The following is a 24,920-nucleotide window of genomic DNA, read 5'->3' as shown; positions in this document are numbered from 1 at the left end:
GAAGGAAGGAAGGAAGGAAGGAAGGAAGGAAGGAAGGAAGGAAGGAATTAGGGTTTGGAGAGGAGAGGAGAGGAAAGGAGAGGGGAAGAAGGAAGATATTCTATACATTTGAAGGAAGAAAGAGAGTTGAGCACTCAGGATTTTTACATTTCTTTTAGAGTGGAGAGGAGCCAACCCTTCCCATGCCCTTGCTCCCCCACTACTTACAAGAAGTACTAAAATTCCAAGATGTCACCTGAAGGGATAAAGGTCTTTTAGTTCTTCCTCCAGCCAGTGACAGCAATTGATAGAGCAGAGGGGGACAGGCTATAGCATAGGGTTTTTTTTTTTCCTTAAGAACTTCTATTTCAGGTTCTTATTTTAATCCTCCAGGTGGCATTAGAAATCAGCTATTATGAAGAAATCCTCCAGCAGAATGTCAGTTTCTCCATTAAAGTACAAATTCATGTATGTTCGTGCACATATGTGTGTATGCATGGTACTATAATAGATGCCAGGTGTACAAAACCCAGAAAAGTCCATACCCCCTAGGAGCTTACACTGTGTGGGAGGAGCTGCCATTCTACTGGATGGTTTTCACACAGGGGAATTTGTCATAAAAGTTTGTTGAGTGAATGGTTATTTTTAAGGTATATTTTGCTTTACAAAAATGATTCATACATCAATCCATCAACAAATATTTCTCAAACACGTCCTATATGCCAGAATATGCTATTCTAGGAACTGGGGATATGAGTACAAAGAACGAAACAATTTCTACTTGCGAGACAAGTATAAATATAAATATATACACATATATGTCTACACACAATAATGAAATGTAAGGTAGTTTGGATGGGAGAGCACTAGTAACTGGGTAAATGAGAAAGGCTTCATACAAAAGATGATGCTGGAACTGGGGCTTAAAGAAAGAGACAGACTCTGAAGTGGAGATAAGGAGGGAGTATATTCCTAGTACATAGGATTTCTAGTGCAAAGGCATGGAGATGGGAGATAGAGTTTTAAGTATAAAGAATAGAGCAGTTTGGGTAGATCACAAAGTGAAGAGGTGGGGGTGGGATAGGGAAAGTACTATTATAACTATTTTATAAATGAAGAAACTGAAGGTCTGAAAACTGACATTTATATATTCACAGATTATTAGAGCTATAAAAACCTTACAGCTTTGTCTTAAGCCTTCATTTTACAGATAAAGAAACTGAGGACCAGAATCTAAGGTTGTGGTGGATAAGACTGCAGAGCAAATAAATGATGAAAGAGAGGATTTAAACCCAGACCTTATGGCCCCAATTCCAGCACTCTTTCTCCCCGACTTTGTCTCCAGAGGCAAAGGGAGGAAGTGACAAAATAACCTTTTCATTGTATTATGGGACCCCATGGGAAAACTATTTGAGTATTACAAAGACTTTGAAAATGCTATTTCCCATCTAATTGGAAAATTATCATATTTCTAAGAAAGGGCCTTTTAAAGAAATAAACAAGATGCTATTCCCCATTCTTTTCCATCCCATGCCATCACCCAATATGCATTCTTCAGTTTCCTCATCTACAATTACTGAATTTTTTTTTAAGTTCAAATAGTAAATGATTCTTTTCAATTTGACATCTATTGCTGAGCCGGCAAGAGAGGTTGGCATAAGAGCACACATTTACGCCACAGACACATGGCTCTGTCTCAGAGAGAACCATCCACCCACCTGGAGCAAAGCTCAGACAGGGAATTCAAGCCTGATTGCTCTGCCTTTAAAGCAGCTGAGGTTTCTTAGTCATCATGGAAGATAGATGTGTTTGACAATGCCGTGACACTCTCTCCCCATTTGAGTCACCCACAAAAGAGATCCACATGTCAAATGGAAGCAAAAATAAGCCAGGGCTCAATCTCTGAGCATGGTAAGCATGAGTAAAGGTCTAAGAAGAGTTTTAGTGGCCCCTATTTAGTCTTTCTGGGTCTTCATTCACCTCCTAGACCTCTTTCTGGCCTCCAGACTTCTAAACCACTCCCTCCACACTTGGTCCTATCATTTCTCTGGATCTTTCCATATTTTCCACTCCCTTTTGTGTCCTCTTTTGACCCATTAGAATGTAAGCTCCTTGAGGGCAGGAATTTTTTTTTCCTTGCATTTGTGACTACAACTTTTAGCACAGTTCTTGGTACCAAGTAGGCACTTAATAAATCATTACAGCTTCAGGAGACAGCCTACAGAGTACTAATTAGAAAGTATAATTACTTGAAAAGAATCTTTGTTTTAACTTAACCAATTTGTCTGGATTTCCCAAATGGAAAAAAAGTTAGAAAGATATAAAGTATTTATAAAAGCAAAAGTTTTCCTTCTTCCTTCCTTCCTTCCTTCCCTTCAGCACAAATAAAACTACAGAAAGCAACAACATTGCAAGTAAGAGTCTGTCCACTATTTCTCAAGGCTATCCATGTTTTTTTTCTAAGATCTTTGAGTTCATCATTTCTTATAGCACAATAGTATTCCATCACAATCATATACCATAACTTGTTTGCCATTCCCCAATTAACAGGCATCCCTGAAATTTCCAGTTAAGTTCAGAATAAAATAAAATTTAAAAAATAAAAAAGTTAATAAAAAGAGTCTGCCCAAATGGAAATATTAAATTGTCTTCTAGAAGATTTCATATTTAGTCAGAAACTTTTGGCTACAATGTAGAGAACCAGATGTTTTTTGTTAAAAATAATAATAATAATAAAACAAATTAGACTATTTAAGTCATTTTTTAACTTGTATAGATTTTATTGGGGAAAAGGAGTAGAAATGAGAAACTTTTGCTTTTATAAATACTTTATATCTTTCTAACTTTTTTTTTTCCATTTGGGAAATCCAGACAAATTGGTTAAGTCAAAACAAAGATTCTCTGCAAGTAATTACTCTTTCTAATTGGTACTCTGTAGGCCATCTCCTGAAGCCTTAATGATTCAGTTCAGACAACTTAAGGGTTTTTTTTTTCCTTAGGTCCTTTTGGTTTTTCTTTTTGGTCACTTACAAAACTCAAGTTTCCACCATGTGAAGACAAGTCATCTCATAGGAAGCATGGCCTAATGTCCTAGTCCTTTCATCCATCTTGAGGGAATGACGTGTTGCCCATGATGCAGATGTACTAAGTTGCCATTCACCAGGGATGGGAACTGGAAGCAAGCTTGGTGGTTAGAATTCTGTCTGAACAGGCAGGGCTAGGCTGGATTGAATTTCACTGCTTCTTTATTGATCCCCATGCTGGTATGCAAAATAAACCATAAAACCGAACAAGGAAAAACATCCACAAACACCCCCTCCTCACAAACACATGCACGCATGCTTACCACAGTTCCTGGCATATATTCGGTGCTTAATAAATGCTGATTGATTAACATACACACTACAATAATGAGTCAAAGGAAGGAAGCCCAATCAATATCCAGTGAAGGCTCCCAGCCTTCCCAGCCCTTCTTGCCAAGCACACCACTAAGTCACAGTCAATAATCTGCTCCTGCCAAGTAATATACTATCTCCAGTACTCCAGTCAATGTGCATGATTGACTTTGGAGCCATCACTCCATTCATGCTCCAGCCCCTATCCCACTCTAAAGTGTGTCCTCAGATATACTAACTTCTGTTTTCCAGTAGAGCAGAGCTCCAGACTCCTAAAAGCAGTGAAAGGACCATTAAGCTGGGCATCAAGAGAACCGCCACTCACTAAATATGTAGCTTTGAACAAGTCATTTGTCTCTAAATTTCTTCCCTTATTAGAATGTAAGCTCTGTAAAAAACAGGAATTTTATTTATTTTTGTCTTGAATTTGTATCTTCAGCTCTTAGCACTGTGTCTGATACAAGGTAAGTGCTTAATAAGTCATTATCTATAGAATAAGTGGGTGGTAGATGAGCTAAAATCTCCCTTTTAGCTCTAAATGTTATGATTCAATGTCATAGAATGGAAATAGAATTGGACCCAGTAGGTCTGGTTCTCCCACCAGGGAGCTGTTTTACCTCTGACAAGCATCTCATTTATCTGTGCTTCTGTTTTCTTATCTCTAAACAGAATTGCTTTATCCTCCTTACCCCCCACAGGGTTTGTTGAGGAATCAAATGTATGGGAAAGTCCTTTGAAAAACTCTAACTACAGTCAGCAAAGAGAGAAGGGAGGGATGACTAGCTCCTCCCAGGACCACAGGGGACAGAGAAGCCCTGTGGCGGAGGAAGTCTCTTATAAGAGAATAGAGAGTTGCTTACTTTCCTTTACCTTTCTGTCTTCCAGAGCTGGGAAGGTTTCTTTAATAGAATCAAGAACTGCTCTGGGACTTGACAGGATCACAGCCCTGCTATTCTCTGCCTCCCCTCCTTTACTTCCAAATTCCTTTGTGAACTCAGTCACCCCTCAATCATTTGGATTCTTCTTTAATCATTCAGCCATAATAAAGTAATAATAACAATAATTTTATTATTAACAATAATAATTAGAGTAAATAGAGTATATTAAGGTTTATGAAGCGCTTTACAGACATGATCTCATTTGATCCTTATAACTGGCTGTGAGGTGCCTTTGGGCTTTGTAGTAATTTAATGGTTAGTTCTCTTTTCAACTCCCTGAGGTTTATCATTATTATGTGACCCATTTTACAGAGGGGGAAAGTGAGGTGGTGAGAAGTCAAGTCACCTATGAGTCATGCTGTTAGTCATACTGCAAAATAGGAATTTACCTCCTGGGAGCTTCTGGTGAGGACTAATACGTTAATTTAATTTGAACTCTTGTGGCAAAATTACCTCCAGTAGCTACAAGTTAATTATGGCAGTCACAATGTATCAGCCTGTGCAATTATTCTTTTATTTCTGCAAAGCCAGGGATGGAAGACTGTGTTATAGTCCCATCTATTATGTACCATTTTGCTACAGGCATTTCCTGGTCCTACTGTCTTACACTGAGTCATCACCCAAAAGCTCTAGAATTTATTTTTTTTAATCTACATGAACAAATTCGGTTGTAATCATTTTGAAAAGTTTAATTTTCCTGAGCCCTAGCATTAGTAGAGACTCTCTATTTATTAGCACATTTTTACTGTCATAAATCTTCACTGACTTTAGTTTGATGTGCTTAATTTTAACTTGATGTTGTAGGAATCAATTTTCCAGAGCAGTTTCTTAATAAGATATTACGGCCAAAGGCAGCGTACAGGTGAAATCTTTAGCCTTGGCATATCCCTTATAATGATACAAGGGATTTTCTGCTACTTAAAGCACTGTGGAACATCAAAAGCTAACCTCCTTATTATTCAAGTAAAAAAACAATAAATTTTGCCTTCTGCTGTGAGCAATTGGAACAATTGCAAACCAGTTAACCTCATCTGAGCCTCAGTTTCTTCGTGAAATGGTAATAATAATATGTGGAATATTTATCTCACAGGGTCACTGTCAGAATCAACTGAGATAATGTGTAAAAGTATGTTGTTTTGGTGGTGTTTTTTACCCATAAAGATCTCTATAAATGTAAACCATTGTTATTGTGATTATAAATAAATTACCTTTGAAATGTGGAAATGTTTGGACCAAATGAAACAATCACTTGATTTCCTATACTTATTTATAGCCTAAGTATGATGAGCCCAACAGATGCTCTTCCCACCATTCTGAAGTCTATGTCACCAAAACATCATCAGGAAAAAATTAGCTCATGGCAGTCATGTGCTTAAGAAACATGTTGAAGAGATGGATGACCATGGCCAGGTTTTAAATGAACCTTGTGGGTCCCCAAACACATTCTACTTGTTTGACCTTTGACTAAATTTCCTCATTTGCAAAACAAGGTTAATAATCTCCAGTCTAGATTCACTTCAGGGATGTTCTGGGGTTGAAATGATATTTCTAGAGTAATGTAATATTGCAGCTAGATCTTTAAAACCATCTAGTTCAACTCTCTCACTTGATAGATGAGGAAACTGAGACCCAGGCAAACCAGGCAAGAGGCATAACAACTTGTTCAAGTAGTACAATGAAGAGTTGACTTGTCCAAAGTTACAATTTCATTGTAGCCAATCAATCAACACATTTATTAAACACCTACTCTGTGCCAGGGACTGTACAAAGTCCAGTGTTCTTAAAACAATTATTGATGATTTTTGTTTCTATCTAACAATCATTTCAGGGTGGGGACAAGGACAGAGAGTCCACCTTCCTATTCCAGAGAGTCCTTCCACCTATTTTCCCACCCTCCATCATGGCAAAGAAAAATAATTAAGCAAAATATTATATATCATGATATATAGAGAGAGATAGAGTGAAAGATGGATATAGTAATATAATCTCACAATATAGAGAACATTCTTTACTAGTAATCCTTTGCTCCTCTGTTATGGGTAGGGTCACATGTTCTATTCTGTGAGACCTTCATTGGTTTTTCAGTTACTCAGAGCTGCTTTTAGTGATCATATAATTTATATTACTGAAGTTACTGGATGTATAATTCTCCTGGTTCTGATTATCTCACTACATAAGTTTTATAAATCTTCCCATTTTTTTCCTGGAATTCCTATTATTTGTCATTTCTTATTGCACACTGCATAATAATAATCTTTTACATTCTTAGGCCATATAAATTGTCAGGGATGGGAATAGAACTTTGCTTCCAATTTATTTTTGTTTGTTACAGTAAAGAATGCTTATATATAATATATTGACATATATGAACTTTGTATATAGCACAAAGTTTTTTATAGTAACAAAAAACTAAAATCAAAATAGGTCAAGAAATTGCTCACCAATTGGCAAATGGCTGAATTGTGCCACATGAATATAATATTATTATGCCATGAGAAGTAACAAATTTGATGGGGTCAGAGAAACATAGGAAGCCTTATAAGCAGGAGCTAAATGAAAATAACTTGTATGACAACAATAAATACAAAACTAAGCAACTGAAAAACCTCAGAATGCTGATCAAAGCAGAAAATAATAGTGACTTAAAAACATTGTGATGAAACAGATTTCCTACCTCTTGAGAAAGGCAAAGTGTCAGTCAAATTTTCTTGGACCAGCAATAATATGGTTTGATTTTGTAGCAGCAATGGTATGCATAAATTGCCATGTTTTTATTGCCATGAGACTGATTCAGAACATATACTCTTTATCAGATGAAATCAGATTGAGCTGTTTCCATCTTGACAATTCTCTATTACTTCAGTGCCTGGTTTCATGTCATATTGTTGTCTTTTGTTGTGCTTTTAATCACAAAGTATGGATATTATTTTTAAAATGGGCAAAAGTTATAGTTCTTGAAGAGTACACTTCCATGACTATGAAAGGTATTTTAGTAGCCCTTAGAGTAGGGAAGTCAAATGTTTCAAGTGTTATTCAAGCCCACAGGATCAGTCACAATGAAATGTACTTGGAAACAAATGAACAGAATGCTCCAAGGACTGAAAAAACATTGCTAAAAAACAGTCTGATTAATCCTTATAAAACAAAGACCTTCAGAGGCAACTGACAGATGAAAAGATTGTTACTTTTCAGTAAAGTAAGATCAGTTTTTTAAAAAGTTGCTAACCTGCTATAAAAATAGAAAAGTCTCTTATGATGAACAAGACAGTAAAAACACTGAACTACAATACTAAAGATTGAAAAAAGGTAATTTTTTGCTGAGAAAACTCACTTTTCAATTCAAGGTTATTGTAATAAACTGTTGTCAAAAGAATTCCAGTTGAGCCTCTAAGACCCGGTTAGCTTAATCAGAATGTAGAAGATCCATATACAAAAAGAAATATGCTGGGGATTTTTTTTTTTACCCCAATTGACCTGGAAGTCGTGTCCTCAATGAGAAGATGATAATTTCTGATAGATAAATTGATGCAGCCAGAAACAGGATTGTTCTGTAATTACAGAAATCCCCAAATGGATATGGTAGCATGGCCACTTCAGACCATGCCTCAGATTACAAAGTCTTGTCTTGTAACTCATGTGATTCAAATCCCATTGAAAACCTGTGGGCTATAATAAAGTATAGATTTAGGGAAACAGTCTGTTCATTAAAGGAATTCAATATCCAATGGGATAAAAGTGTGGTTTCATGATGAGGAATTAAAGATTTTGTTTCAAAAATCTTGTGAACTCAATGTCAAATTCTATTAAACAAACTGCAGTAAAAGGAGTATATATCGGCTATTCAAATGTTTTTTTAAAATATAATAGTTATAAGGTTAATTATATGTCAATAAATTCAATTGTTTTATTCTGTCCCAATTAATTTGTATTTTATTATCATAAACTATAAACGCAGAATGAGATATGTACTCTCAAACCTAATAACATGTTTGTTTTACTTGTTCATGCCTATTTGTTGGGGACAAGCAAGAGTTTTAGGTTAGTAGGTAATGATGCAAAGAATATCAATAAAATATGTTTTAATGATCAAAAGAAAGCAAAAGCTAATAAAGGAAAGTAAAGAGCAAAAGGGGGCTCAAACAAATCAAGCAGTTTTATTATTTTGTTAAAGTTTTATTTAAAATAAAATTTTATTCATATCTTTTTATTTTATATTACTTACAATTCCCAGTGTATCCCTCCACTATCATGCTCCCAGAGAGCCATCCCTTGTAAAAACAAAACAAAAGAAAAAGAACAAAAATTTTACTAATAACATTTTTTTAAAAAGTCTGGCATTGTATGCAGTGTTCCACATCCATAATCCCCTATTTCTTCATAGAAGCAAGGCAGCCTTTTCAGACTTTTGCTTCAGGTACTTTGGTTACTATAATTTTGCAATTTTTTTCATTATTTTAATTATTATGTGTACTTGTTTTCCTGGTCCTGTTTACTTCACTTTGATGATTTTATAGATATCCCCATTCTTCTCTATATTCATCACATTCATTATTTCTTAAAGCAAAATAATATTCCATTATATTAATGGATTGAGGTTTGTTGAGTTACTACTATGTTTCTAGGTTTTAGCTACCATAAAAAGTGCTGCAATAAATATTTTGTTCTATATGGAGTCTCTCTTTTTGTCATTGACCTCCTTAGGGAATATGCTTAGTAGTAGAATCTCTGGGTCAAAGGGTATGGCTATGTTAGTCACACCCTTTGCACAATTCCATATTACTTCAAAGAATGGGTTGAACAATTGATAGCTCTAATAGCAATGCATGAGTTTTCTCTTCTTTTTGTAATATTACTCTCATCTTTCCCAATTTTATGACTGTGAGGTAAAATTTAAGTCATTTCAATTTACTTTTTCATATTATTGATTTAGAGTATTCTTTCATATGGTCTTGTTAGTTTGTCATTCTAATTTTGAGAACTGTTTTATTCATATCTTTTGACCACTTATATATTGGAAATGGTTTTAAATCTTATATGTTGTGTATAATTTGGATATGACTCTTATCAGAGATATTTTATACAAAGATTTCCCCTTATTGACTATTTCAGTTCTTTTCCTCGTTAAATTAATTTTATTCATGAAAAATCCTTTGAATTCTATATAATCAACATTTTCTATTTTATTGCAAAATCACAGATTTTGAGGTGGAAGGGTACTTAGCATCCATCTAATCCAACCCATGCATTGAAGGAATCTCCAATCACAACCTGAATGCCTACTACGTGTCTGATAAATGGTCAATCAGCCTCTACTAGGAGAATTTTCTAGGAGAGTGAGTTTACCAATTCTCTAGGTAACCCACTCTTTCCCTTTTATTTACTTTTTCTAGATAATCCATAACATTTAAGACAGTCCTAAGAGATATCAGTCTTAAACTGGTTTCTTTGTAACTTCTACCTTTTGTTTCTGATTTTGTTGCCTGGGTCCAAACAAAACAAGTCTAATTTCTTCTCCACCTGATACTCCTTAAAAACAAAGTCAGTTATCAACTCCACTATTATAGTCTTTTCCAGGCTAAACATGACCAGTTCCCTCAACCTATTCTCACAAGACATAGACTCAGGTCTCATCACCAGTCTGCTTGCTCTCCTTTGACTACTCTCTAGCTTGCTTTTTCAGGATTTCTATTTTGATGTTTCACTGGGGATTTTTAATTTATTATTATTTGTTTTAGTTTCATGTCCAATTTATTGAATAGTTGTTCTTTTTTTCTTTCTTTTATTGATGCAAGCATTTAGAATTATAAAAATTCCCCTAAGTATTGCTTTGGCTATATTCTACAAATTTTGGTATGTTTTCCTATTGTCATCCTTAATGAAATCATTGATTATTTCAATGATGGTTCTTTAACTCATTCATTCTTAAGAACTAGATTTTTTTTTAATTTCTAATCTATACTTAGAAGACTTTTATTAAAAGTTTTATTGGATTAAGGTATGAAAGGGTGCATTAATATTTCTGCTTTTCTGCATTTGTGAAATTTTTATACTCTAATACATGGTCATTTTTGTGTGTGTGTGAAGATACCATGTACAGCTGAGAAAAAGTATAGCCTTCTCTATACCCATTCAATATGCTCTAGAAGTCTATCATATCTAACTTTTCTAAGATTCTATTCATCTCCTTAATTTTTTGCTTATTTTATGGTTAGGTTTATTTAGCTCTGAGAAGGATCAATTGAAGTTGTCCCACTAGTATAGTTTTGCTATTTCTTCCTCTAACTTATTTAACTTTTCCTTCAAAAATTTGGATGCTATACCATTTTGTGTATATATGTTCAGTATTGATATTAATTCATTGTCTGTGCTACCTGTTAGCAAATCAATAATCAAAGAAATTCTCATTTAATCAGGTCTATTTTTGTTTTTGCTTTGTCTGAATTAATGACTGCTAGTGCTGCCTTTCACTTTAGCTGGAACATAATGCATTCTTTTCCAGACCCTTATTTTCACTCTGTATATATTTTTCTACTGCAAGTGTCACAATAGGCAGGTAGGTGACTCAGTGAATAGAGTGCTAGGCCTGGAATCAGGAAGACCTGAATTAAAATCCAGTCTCTGGTATTTATATATAGATAATATATATATATATATATATATATAATATATATATATGTATATATATAGAGAGAGAGTAAGTCTCTAGATACTTACTAGCTGGGTGACCCTGGACAAGTAACTTAACCTCCATTTGCCTCAGTTTCCTCAAATGGAAAACAGAAAATAAGAGCACTTAACTCACAGTGTTGTTGTGAGAATCAAAAGAGACAATATCTGTAAAGTACTTAGTACAGTGCCTCGTACATAGTAGGAGCCACATAAATACTTATTCTCCTCCTTCACCATCTTGGGTATCAGGTCCCCATTAGTATTCTTTATTATCATCTCCAATATAGAGGTCATTCTCATTAAAAAAAGAAAATAGATTCAAAATATAAACTGAGTAGATCTGCCTTCTCTCTGTTATCGGTTAACATTACAACATAGTTCCTATCGTTTTTTTTTTATCTTCCTTTATATCAATATAGAAAAAAAGACTTTTTGTTGTCCTTGGTTTCCCTCACCAGCCTTTGTTTATTCTGGGCTTTAGCATTCTTGATACTCTTTTTACAGGAATTCGCAAGCTCTAATTTTTCATTCTCTTTTGCCTGGGCTTGCTTCCCTCTTCTGCACATTTCTTTTTTAAAATCGGAATTACTTAGTAAGTTCCTTGTGTATCTACATTGTTCTCTTCAGACAAAATCCTCCTTATTGCTATTGTTTCCCTTTGTCTCTTCTGAACTTAATTCTCTGATTTCCTTTCATACAACACAAGTTGTAAATGTTTTGCATAAAGTACATGAACTTGGAGTTGACCTAAATTTGGAGAGGTAACTGCTGTTCTCATCATCTGGTAATGAGCATGCGATGCTTTCTGTTGCTTAGGGAAGATGGAATCAGGCCTTCCAAAATGCTCCATCTCCTGACTGTGGGCATCTTCACTGGAAGTATCCTGTACCTGAAATTCTCTTCCTCTTCATCTTTTCCTCCTAGCTTACTTGTTTTTCTTACAGTCCTGGCTAAAATTCTACCTTATATAAGAAATCTTTCTCCATTCTCCTTTTGTTCTAGTTCTTTCCCTGTATTGATTATCTCCAATTTCTCCTGTTCATAACTTGTTTGCACACAATTATTTGCATGTTGTCTTCCTCACTCAACTGTTGCTTGAGAACAGGGGCTAGGGTGTTTTTGGTTGGTTTTATGTTCCCCCTTGGTATCCCAAACACTCAGCACGGTGTCTGGAACATTTATTGCTGCTGTTGTTCAGTTATTTTCAGTTGGGTCCAACTTTTGGTGACCCCATTTGGGGTTTTCTTGGCAAAGATACTGGGATGGTTTACCCTTTCCTTCTCCAGCTCATTTTACAGATGAAGAAACTGATGCAAAAAGGGTTAAGTGACTTTTCCAAGGTCACACAAATATTAAGTGTCTGTGGCCTAATTTGAACTCAAGAAGAGGAGTCTCCCTGACTCCAGGTCCCACACTCTATCCACTGTGCCACCTAGCTGTCCAAAGTAATAAAAGCTGATATTTTTTTAGGACTTATTAGGTGCCAGGCATTGTGCTAAGTGCTTTACAATTATTATCTCATTTGACCTTCACAACAATCCTGGGAGACAGGTATTATTATTATTATTATTATTATTATTATATTCATTTCTCAAATGAGGAAACTGAGACTGGTAGCTGGGGTCACATAGCTTATAAGTGTCTGAGGTTAAATTTGAACTCAGATTTTCCTGAGTTCAGGCTGGGAAATCTCTCTTCTCTGCCATGTAACTACATCTAGATCCAAAATTCTAAATATGAGGGACCCGGAGCCCAGAGAGTTTGTATCCAATGATCAGCTTAATTAAATTCTCAGGGGCTCATAATACATTTTGGAGGCATAATAAATTGTAAGTTCTATCTTCTAGATTGTATGGTGGTTTGATTTTTATGAATAGAGGAAGTATGTACACTGGCAAAATTAGGGCTCCTTGCAATGTTGAATAATTATAATTAATAATAACTGGTATTTCTATAACATCTTAATATTTACAAAAAATAACCCCAAAACTTATACATATCTCATTTGACCATCACAACAGCTCTGTTAGATAGATGCTATTGTTATTCCCATTTGATAGTTGAAGAAACTAAGGCAGAGAAAGGTTAAATGAACCTGTTGCCCAGTATCACAAAACAAAACAATTATTTAATTTCAATTATTTCAATTATTCAATTATTTCAAAATTATTGAAATGTGGATTTAAGTTTAGGAACAGTAAGTTCATAGTGTGGCATAGGTGGTATAGAGTCAGCCTTGGAGTCAATAAGACCATCTTGTCATATATTGGCTTTGTGACCTTGAGCAGTTCTCTTCACCTCTCAGTTTCCTAGATGTGTCTCCAAGATGGTAAGTTACAGAGTGGGCACTTGTTTGCCTTATTAAATAGAGGTTATCAGGAATATCATCAATGAAATCACAAAGTCAGTCTCAAAGAGGTTCAAGAAATTCATACTATATTGGACCTGGAGGAAAGAAAATTTGAGTTTGAATTCCTTGTCTGAAATTTACTAGTTGTGTCATCACAGGTAAGTCATTTAGTGACTACCTCTAAGCCTCAGTTTCCTTATTTTAAAAATGAGGATAATAACATCTCAATGAACTTTAACAATATATATGTGTGTATTTCTGTGTATATAAATATCTATATATGTTTATATGTTCTTATGTGTATAGGTTTATCATCATAATACTTAACATTTATATAGCATGTCACACACCGTGCTAAGCACTTTACTATTATTATCTCATTTGATCATCACAACCCTGGAAGGTAGGTGCCATTATTATCCCCATTTTATAAATGAAGAAATTGAGGTAGACAATGTTTAAGTTACTTGCCCAGGGCCACACATACACACACGTACAAACCTACATATTATCCCACTTTCCTTATATAAAGATGATCACTTTGTAATAAATAAAAGAACTTTAGTTCTGCTCATGCCATTCATTCAGAAGTCATTCATGAGAAAAGTCTTTCCCTTAAAGAATCCACTGACCTCCCACAAAGATTTGTTATGAGAATTAAATCTTGTCGACCTCTGCGTTCCCCCTTGAGGATCGGCACCAGAAAGCCTTGAGTGCCTCTCTGATTCCCCTCTTCTGTTTGGGAAAGGTGGTGGATTTCTCCCAGCTTTGATATTGTGATTTGTGGCCCTGGTGTCAAAACAGTAGCCTTGAATACTGCTCTGGGGAGGAAGAAAGAGGAGAAAGGTTAACCCCCTGTCATATAGAGGATAATGTTGTCTGCTTATATGGCTTCAAAACCTCCTGCCATTAAAAACAGCTGTGACTCGCAAATGGCCCGAAACCTTGGTTTCTGCTCTCTCTTTGTTTGGCACTTACCCGAAAATGTGTAACAGGATATAGCCTCATCTGGCTACAAAGGGGATCCGTTTGGTAAGAAGGACCTTGGCCTATTATGCAGTCGATAAGAAATGAAAGGCATCTTAAACACCCCATCGTCCTGCACTTTATAGAAACCCAGGCAGGGCTCTGTTTCCAGGTTGGCCTGCTCTGCTTCTGGTCCCAAGCATGTTGTTTTTGCCCCTATTAGCATGTCATTAGCGCCATTAATGGACATTTGTTTTTATGTGCTGAAAAGTGATCCACAGCAGCCCTAAGGAAATGCCATAAAGATCTTTCCCGCTGTTCACAGGAGCCATTTGCACACCTGCATCTTTGGGCAAAGCTTTTAAAAAGGTTTTCTCCCACTCTGGTGGAGTGGATATACAATGGCAGAACATGAAAACGACCCCTTCTTTAGATGGCTGGAGAAGGTCCTTGCTTTGTGTGGCTCAAAAATGAGGTTTAGCAGCGTATGTATGTTGGTCATTAAAAAATAAATTGTAAATAAACAAGAAATGTGTACCCTTTCTGCCTGTCTGCCTCGCTACGCTGTACAGCTCCCCTGCTCTTTGCATTGCCAAACTCTCATTCTCATTAAAATTAGAATTATCCATTTAGTGACAAACTCAGTAATAAATGAGAGGTCCCCTCTCTGCTCCCCCTTGGACTTCTCTGCCATAAAAAATATCAGGGAAAACACAGCAGACATAGATGGTAATTAAAATTCTAAGCCCAAAGATAGCATTGTTCAGACAAAAGTAGAATCCTTAGATAAAGGCAGATATGGATATTGTAGTATAAAGTACAAAGCTGTCAAAGTACTCCCTGCATTGAACTTGAAGAATATAACCTCATGAAAGAAAAATATTTCAAAATTAAATCCTAGGAATAGACAGAGACAATATTCAATAGACAATATTCAATTTCATAAATGGTTGTTATTTGTTGTTGTTCAGTCGTTTCAGTCTGACTCTTTGTGACCCCATTTGGAATTTTCTTGGCAAAGATACTGATAAACAGTATATTCTGCAAATTGTCCCCAAAATCTATGCCAGTCGGATATAAATATGTAAAATGCTCTGTAAAAAACCATTTCAGGAATGGTTAGGTTTACTTAATGTTAGGATTTATCCAGATGGCAGATGAAAATATCTCTAGGTGTATCATTAGAAAATCATTTGAAATTAATTTAAATGCTCTTCTATTAAAGTCCCACTGGCTGCCTCATTGTGATATAAAAGTGACACTGGACTCCTGGGTTCTGATAGATAAGCTTTCACCATTTTGCCCAGAACCAGCTTTCAGTATTACTTCCATGCCATTTTTTTTTGCTTTTTTTTTTTGGAGGGCAATTGAGGTTAAGTAACTTGCCCAAGGTCACATGGCTAGTTGTGTGTGTGTGTGTGTGTGTGTGTGTGTGTGTGTGTGTGTTTAAGTGTCAGGTCTTCCTGACTCCAGGGCAGGCTCTCTACTCATTGTGCCACCTAGCAACCCCATGCCATTTCTAAACCAGGTCTAGGTGTACACCATTCTTCCTTACTGCACTTAACATGTTATCTCCCTCCATTAGAATAGAATCTTCTTGAGGGACTCTCTTGCTTACTTGTTGCAGTCTAGAATATTAGTGGAACTGGAGTGTATGCATGAATTCTCCACAGTCTGACAACAGCCCTTGTAGGTAAAGAAATCATTGGTGTAGATCTGGAACAGCTGGGATTAACTTTGCCCACAAGTAGATAGATCTGTGACCCACCTATGAGCTCTCTGGGCAAGGAGAATATAAACGTAATTTTTAGGACTTTGGAGGAAAGCTCCTGAGACTTCAAGAACCCATTTTGCCAACTCCTTTTTAACTGCCTTGTTGGGGGCTCTTATCCACTTTTTGCTCCTAAATTTCTCATGGATTATCAGGACCAATAAGTTCACTACCTGATTATCAACTTATTATTGATGTATCTCTTTGTACTTAGGCTGATCCACTAGGCAAGTCACTTTACCCTGGTTGCCTCAGTTTCCTCATCTGTTAAATGAGATGGAGAAGGAAATGAAAAACCACTCCAGTATCTTTGCCAAGAAAACTCCAAATTGGGTCACAAAGAATTGGCCAGGACTGAAATAACTGAAGAACAATAAAAAAAGACTGATTCTCAGACAACAGACCAGGTCTGTTAGCACCAATTTCAGTGCCTCTCTGGCATGATAGACGAGCCTGAGCTTAGGCTATGACTGCATAGTTTGAGAACCTAGATTCACCTCCACACCACACTGAGGCATCAGAGATGGACTCTGTCTAGATACGATAATTTTATTAATACAGTCTAAGATTGTTCAATCTTTTTATAGGGTCCTTTTATAGAGTCTAGACACTATATTTCTATTAACACTGACTATAATTGCATAAACAAACTGTTTAGCAGCCACATCACACTCTTGGCTCTCATTAAGCATGTTTTTAACAAGAATTGGTGATGTCCAGTCATGTCTTCTCCATCCTGCACTTATATATTTTTTCAACCCAAATAAAGAAGTTTACAACAATTCTTGTGTGGTCATAGTGGGGAATCACAGCAAATGTGAAATACATTGGTTCCCATGCCCCATTCTTTTCTTTTTTCTTTCTCCTTCCTTCCTTTCATATTCTCTCTCTTTCTCTCTGTCTCTGTGTCTCTGTCTCTGTCTTTGTCTCTGTGTCTCTCTCTCTCTGTGTCACCCTCCCTCTCCTTCTCCCTCTCCCTCTAATTCCAGCTTCAGATTTACCTGCCTTCTATCTTAGGTCTTAACTTCTAGCCTACTGTCAAAACCTTTTGGTTGATCTGTCTGCTTCAAGTCTTTCCTCATTTCAATCCAGTCTCCTCTCAGCTGTCCAAGTGATTTCTTAAATCCAACATCTACACACGTCACCTCAATATTCAATAAATTCCACTGGTTCCATGATCAAATATAAAATAGTGTTAGGATTTTAAAGCATTTCATAACCTGGCCCCTTCCTACACGACCAGTTTTCTTACATCTTACTCCCATACACATACTCTGCCCTCCAGTACACTGACCTCCTTACTATTTTTCTCAGGCAATACTCCATCATCCCACTCCCAGCTTCTTCAATGCCTGTCTAAAATACACCCTCCCTCCTCATCCCCAGCTCCTAGCTTCCCTGTCTCTCTTCCTTAATCTTTGCACCTTCCTTCTGAGGCTACCCCCAACTTACACTGGACATATTTATTTGTACGCCATTGTCTGTATGTGGTCTCTCTCATGGGCATGTTTGCTACTTGAGAGCAGAGATGTGTTTTCTGCCTTTCCTTGTATCCTCAGTGCTTACTTAGCATAGTGTCTGGCACACAGTAGGCACTTAGTAAATGCTAGTTGTCAGACTGATGGACTCTTGCCATTTCTCCTTTGAGTTGCCTATATCCAGATCTTCTGAGGAAGTGGACATATTTTTCCAACTTCTCCTACCCTATTGTTCTTGAAATGAGAATTTAACACTTCTTTAGATTTTCCAAGAATTTTTCTCCTGGTAATGTCAGGGAAACTTCAGGATATTACTTGGAAATGTAAGTGAAGCCAGGCCTTCCTTAGTACACTTCTTCCCTCACTCTTTCTTTTAATATTGCATCTTGGATTCTGCCAATTCAGACTTTTCTAGGCTAGGGCTTGGATTAATTTCTCAGACTTCTAATAGAGGTAAATCCAGATTGGCAAAGCTGCTAATATCTTGATAAACTTAGGTTTATCACTTGGTTGAAGAAGATGTTTCCTTTGATGACACTTCAGAGTTTTCTTCAATGTGCTTCAAACCATCCATGATGACATTTTAGTGATGTATTCTGTCCTCACTTGATATTTTCATGACTCTAGAGCTTTGAAGCCATCTCTTGGCTCTTGACTCTCAGGATGAGGAACACTTCAAAGTCTCTTGCCCAGACTTCAGGCTACCATGCAGGAACTTTTTTCTTTAACCTCTTTTAAAGCCAAGCATCAGCAGCTTTCCTGAAGAATGCTACTGTGAACAGCTTTTAAGATTCTGATTACATAGTATAGTATTCACTCTATTTATTCCATAACAAATCAGAGCAAAACATTCACAGTAAATCAAGGTACAACATTCACAATGTCACAACATATCACAGAAAATCAAAATATAGCATTCACAACAACTTATCACAGAAAATGGCCACATAGTTTTCACCACAGTGGTCACAAAGATTTCAACAAAGAACAATCATTTAGTAACTCAATCATTCAATCAACCTTAAGCAGCTGTGCCTCCTTAAGGAACACAAAGTACAGTAGTCAAAGCTATCCACCCAGGGGGTGCACCAAGTTACATATCAGTTACTATTTAATCATCATTCACTATTCAATCATCAGAAAATACAAAAGCCCTCCACCCCTAGGTCACTAATAAATTATAATCTTCTCAGTCAGTACACAGTATTCAAGTGAAGTCTTCTTTTAGCTTGATTCAGGGTAGTCTCTCAGATTCCCTGGATCCCCTTCCAGGGTCCCAGATCCTACCTGGATTCACCAAACTGTCACCTGGGTTCAAAGGCAGACAGCTCCCAGTTCTTTGTCCAGCTCTCTATGCTGTTCCTGTTCCATGCTGAAGTTCACAGTTTCCAGGCCACCTTAAATAGTTCACAGTCTCTGCTCTGGAGAAGTCAAGGCTTAACAAAGCCACAAACAGGTTCATACAAAGTACCAGCATCACAGTCATGCATCCTCAGTCTTCAGCAGCTCCAGTTGGCCCTTGGAAATCCTCAACAGCCTCAGCAGCTCTGACTCAGAAGAAGTCTCAGCTGGTTCCCAGAATCAAAATCACTTCATCCAGGTTCTCAAAATAAAAATCATTCCCTCCAGCCTGAGGGGGCTTTCTTCTTCAGCCTCCCTGATGGCAGCAGCTTCTGCCTCCAAGAAGATCTGTCTTTCCCAGCCAGGGTCTTTCCTTATATACAGTATTGCTCTTCCCTATTCAGCCCCTTCCTGTTATGTCAGCAACAGGAGTTTTCTGTTCAGACCCTTCCTGCTATGTCAGCAACAGAAGTTCATACCTTCTGTTACTTTAACAGAGGCTTAATTCGAACCAGGTGCTAAGTACCTCTCAGCTTAGCAATACAAAAGGAACTTCAAATTACATTACTATTATACCTCCTTAAAATCTTCTTAAAATCTAATTTCTAAATTAGAAATTTCTAAATTCCCTTTAGAAATCATAGTTCATCTGTTTTTTTCTGTCTTGATTAGTTTTTTTTTTCCTGACTTGATTAGTTGTGACATAGTCAGAAAGATATTTATTAAATATTCACTATATGCCAGGCACCTTGCTAAGCACTGGGCACACAAAGGAAGTCAAACAGTTCTTTTCCTCAAGGAGTTCACATCCTAAAGAGAAGGAAGGAGTAGGTAAATAATCATATGCAAAGTAGATGGAAAACAATCTGAGAAGCAAAAGGCATTAGCAGACAGGAAAACCAGGAAAGACCTGCAAAAAGTGTTGGGTTTTTTTTTTTTTAACTGAGTCTTAAAGAAAGCCAGAAATCCAAAAGACAGGGATGAGGGGCATAGAAATCTAGGCATGGCAGACAATTAGTACAAAGATATGGAGATGGAAGATGACTTGGCATGGTCCAGAAACTTCAAGTAGGTCAGCATTGCTCATACATATATTGTATGGAAGTAAGGGATAAAAAGGTTATAAAGCATTTTCATTATTTCCCTTCTGATTCTTGATCTTTTGTTGCTTCAGATGAATCATCTTATTGTTCTTCTCCTCCTCTTATCTTTCTCCTTCTTCCATCTTCTTCCTTTTCCTTTTCTTCCTCTTTTTTTTTTTTTAATTTCACCACTTTTTTGCTCTTCTATCTCCTGGTTGCCATACTGGTCTCCAAAGATCCTCCAAAGGTCACTAATGGTTACTCTTCAATTATATTTGCAAATTCTTTTAGTTTGCAAGGAAATAGTTCTTAAGGATCAGGTAACAAACTCATCAAGGGCAAGTAGGTATTCACTTACAAATGCTTTACAAATTTTGCATTCAAAAGGCCCCATATACAGCAAAATATTTAAAGCATCATATTTTTTGATAGCAAATAATGAAAAAAAGAGCCCATCAATTGGTGGATGATTAAACAAATCAAAGTATATGAATGAAGTAGGATATTATTATACTATACAAAATGACCAATGTTATGAGTAAAAAGATCTACACCAACCGATGCAGAGTGAAGTGAGCAGAGCCACAAAAAAACAAATGTACATAATGACTATAATAATGTCAAGGAAACAACCACAACAAAACATTAAAGTGAATATTGCATAAATATAATCAACAAGCATACTGGAAATGAGAACTATGAAAAAAAGCCCATCCCTTTGTAGAGAAGAGAGGTTCACAAGTATTAAACATTGGACATATTTTCAATTTTTTCAGCGTATTGATCATTTAGGGTTTTTTTTCTTTTTGTAGTTTTCTTTTTGACTTTTGAAAAATTCACTATTTGTTACATGGGATGACTCTAAGAAGAATGGGAGGTATAATGGAAAAAAGAATAGCGATGTCAAAAAAATATTTAAAAGTTAAAAAGAAATACAAATTTTTCATCCAATTGTTAGCCAACTTAAAGAATTTTGATAATTAACATGCCTTGCTGGAGCTTAACAAATGTTCTTGTCTTGCCCAGTTCAGGTTATAACCTCTGCCTTCTATTCCAGATTATTTCTGATGAATCATAACTCATATAATTACAATTTTATCCCACCTCCCTACCCCCCAAAACATGGTTCTTCAAAATCTAATTTGACCATAGGAAAAAATACTTAAACATTTAATAATAATCAGATAATTTCTATTAGCAGTAAGATAAAGGGTATTCAGTCACATCCTGTTAAATTTCATGATGCTGATTTCAGTTCAGCCTTCCTGCTTGTCAAAATCATTTTGAATCCTGATTCTTTCATTTGGCATATTAGTTACCCTTCTCAGTTATACAGTATTCACAAATTTGATAAACATGTGTTTTTATGTTTGGATACTGAGTCAAGGACAGAGTGCTTTAAAAGTATACTAAAGAGTACCCTTGAATTTGACAAGGATCTTTGACTATAGTTGCATAATCAGCTACGAATCTGCCCAACTATATTATAATTCAGTCCCCATTTTAACATCTTTTTCACAAGGCTACAAGGATATGATGAAAGCCATTCCTGACTTCCTTAGTCTAAGGCAGAGGTATGAAATATGCTGTCCAAAGGCTTTCCAGTGTGCCTGACTGAGATTCAAATATAATTGGAAAATGCTTCACAAAATAAATTAAATAATAATTATAGTTAGTATTACATTTTAAAACTAAGTCAATATACATCCTGCAGGGTTGCTTATATCCACATGAGTGGCCCCCATTTCTATTTGAGCTTGACAGCACAGGCCTTAGGCAGTCCCTTGATCTACCAGCCTAGTAACAATCCATTTTTTTTTTAATGAAGTTAGTTTGGCATTATTTGTTCTTAGTAAAATTATGATGGCTCCTAATGATTCACTAGTTTTTATTTTCTTTTTTTTTATGATCACATCTACTGAGCAATTAATTTTAGAATTTTGCTGCTAAGTAAATTTAAACTTAAGGGTCTGTAGCTTTTACATTCCCTAGTTGACGTGTTGTATTTGGTTTTGTTCCTCACTTTGGCAATCTAAGACATTTGCCCTTCACCAGATTTCTATTACCTCAACCATTCCCCAATCTCAGAGATTATAGATAATGGCTGTATGAACCAGAGAAATGGTGGAAGGAATTAAACTATTAAACTTCAGAGATCCTTTGCTGGGATTGGGCTGTCTTAATTGATGGGTAAATTAGTAAACTCGATTAGCCCACTATACAGAAAATGTCTATAGTAATGACAAGACTTATATAGCACATACTATGTGCCTGGCACTGTGCCAAGCACTTTATAATTATTATCTCATTTAATCCTACGAACAACCCTGAGAAGTAGGTGCTTTATTATCCCCATTTTATAGATGAGAAAACTAAGGAATAAAAAGGTTAAATGATTTGCCCTGGGTCATACAGCTAGGAAAAGTATCCAAGGCTGTATGCAACTCAGGATTTCTTGACTCTGGGCCCAACAGTTTATCTGTTGCACCAACAATGCTTTATATCCCACCTAGCCCTACAGCCCTGGCATTGTGTCATTTGTCCTCTGTTATGTGTGAATGTTGTTGTTGAGTCATTTCAGTCCTGTCTCATTCTTTGTGACCCCATTTGGGATTTTCTTGGCAAAAATACTATAATAGTTTGCCATTTCCTTCCCCAGCTCATTTTACAGATGAGGAAACTGAGGCAAACAGGGTTAAGTGACTTGCCCAGAGTCACACAGTCTTAAATGTCTACTGTGTTTTCTATGTACCTCTCTATCTCTAATTTCTTAGGTGCTCTTCCCCCTCCATAGATTTGTAAGGTAATTTCTTCCTTCTAATAGTCTTATGATGTCACCCTTCAAATCTGTCAGGTATCCATTTGGACTTTTATCTTGATATACGATGTCAGAGAACAGTCTATAACTAGTTTCAGTTAGACTTCTTTCCAGTTTTCCCAGTAGTTTTTGTTGAATAGTGAGTTCTTACTCTAAGTATTGGAATACTTAGCTGTATTCTTCAGGTTTATTAAAACACCATATTACTGTATTTGTATAGCAATTTCTTTATTTCTTAATAATTGTCTGAGGTCAGATTTGAACTCAGGTCCTCCTAACTCCAGGATGTCATTCTATCCACTGAGCAACTTAGCTATTATGTATGCATGCTTCCCCCTAGACCTTTGCTTTAGAAGCCAAACCAATGATATTTTACCAATGTTTCTAGAAAGAGAATGCCTGTGACACCACACATTGATATTCTCCCTGGAGGTGTATACATACATGCATTTATGTGTATATATCTAGATATACACACATATACACTTATATACATATTACATATTTATACACAAACACACATATACACATATATACATATAGAAACATACATATGCATAGATACATACACAAAAATTGTGTGTGTATGTAATCTCCTCCACAAAAATGTAAACTCCTTGGCTCTTCCTTTTTTTCCTCCCTCCTTTCCTCTCTTTCTCTCTCCAACTCCCCCTACACCTTCAAAAATTATTTCAGTAGATCACTCATTCACTTCCTGACCCTTGAGATTGGTCATTGAAAGGAACTAGGTCAACAGAGTTATATGTCAACTTAAGTTTTTTGCTATTATTATTTCTTCCTTTTGCATTAATGTAAAGTATTTCTTTGTTACATACTTATACAAACTGAAAAGATAAGGTGTGATTTTTTTAAATTAAAATTGATTTTCATTTTTAGTTTGTGGAATCAGTATAACTAACATTGAATACCTAATTAGCTGCCAAGTCTTATTAACTCTTCCTCCACACTATCTCTTGCATCCATCCCCTTCTGTCTTCTCCCAGTCTCTACCCTAGCTCAGGCACTCATCACCTCTCACCTGAACTATCACTATAGTCTTAATTGGTCTCTGCTTCTAGTCTCTCTGCTCTCTAAATCAGTTGCCAAATCAATATTCCTAAAGCACAGATCTAACTCTCACAGATATGTTATCCCCAGCATAAGAATCTCCAGCAGATTCCTACTAGAATAAAACACAAAATTCTCAACTTGGCATTTAAAGCCCTCCACAATATTGCTCCCACCTACTTTTCAAGCCTTACTGCAAATCACTCTCCTCACTGTACGCACTGACTTTTTTTTTCCTAGTCAAATTGCCCTGATAGCTATTCCCCTGACATGTTATTTCATCTCCTGCCTTCATGCATTTGCATAGGCAATCTCATGCTGGGATTATACCCAAGTCACTATGTTACCTAGTACCCAAACCACTATGTACCCAAGCCACTGTGCCATGGCAAGAGGATACTACCAATAAATGAGCTTTTCTTACTTTGTTCCTGCCAATTTCCTCCTTGTTATGAAGTAACTCCATGCTTCACTTATCAAATAACTAGGGAAATGCTTTCTAACAGTAATGAACTTTCAATAGGAAGAAGTCTTCTACTATAATCTTTGTTCAAAAAAGAAATAAAGGCATCTACCCTCCTGAGAAAAGAGGATGACTTTTTTTTTTTTAATCTCTGGATGAATTCCTAATATTACTTTACTCTCTTTTCCTATATTTGGAAACATTACACTGTTTCAGGAGGGGCCACCATATTCCTCCACTCATTACACACTCCTCCCTTCCCTTCTTTGCCTTATCCTTATCAACCACCTTTTCATCCTTCCCCTACTTCTGTTTTCCACCTCCCCTTAGAGGCTGCTAGGTGTCAGAGTCAACCAACAGTCAAGACCCAAATGCAGATCTAGCCTCAGATACTCATTAGCAGTGTGTCCCCAGACGAATCACTTTATCTCTGTCTGCCTCAGTTTTCCTAACTGTAAAATGGGAACATCAGCACGTACCTCCCAGGGTTGCTAGGATGATCAGATTAGAAAATATTTGTAAAGTGCTTAGCATGGTGCTTGACATATAGTAAATAGCATTTTCCCTCCTTCCATTATAGTCTGTCTTCCTGCATTGGGAGC

The 24,920-nt window shown here is 36.3% G+C and overlaps 1 long non-coding RNA gene across 2 annotated transcripts in view; it reads right to left on the bottom strand.

The window, feature by feature from the left end:
• The window catches only part of LOC138151872 (uncharacterized), a 74,550-nt gene that overhangs the window by 11,630 nt on the left and 38,000 nt on the right, over nt 1-24,920 (bottom strand). For both annotated transcript variants that reach the window (XR_011165954.1, XR_011165953.1), the window contains 2 exons: nt 13,964-14,152; nt 8,535-8,580 (listed from right to left, as the gene is read on the bottom strand). This is a non-coding gene — a long non-coding RNA (uncharacterized lncRNA). The remainder of the gene's footprint in view (nt 1-8,534; nt 8,581-13,963; nt 14,153-24,920) is intronic.

This window comes from Petaurus breviceps, unplaced genomic scaffold (assembly GCF_028583685.1).
Source record: "Petaurus breviceps papuanus isolate PSGF00001 unplaced genomic scaffold, PetGlider_PUasm1.0 90919, whole genome shotgun sequence".
Classification (NCBI taxonomy): Eukaryota; Metazoa; Chordata; class Mammalia; order Diprotodontia; family Petauridae; genus Petaurus; species Petaurus breviceps.
The sequence above is the reverse complement of the archived record's forward strand: the minus strand, read 5'-3'. Positions and strand labels throughout refer to the sequence as shown.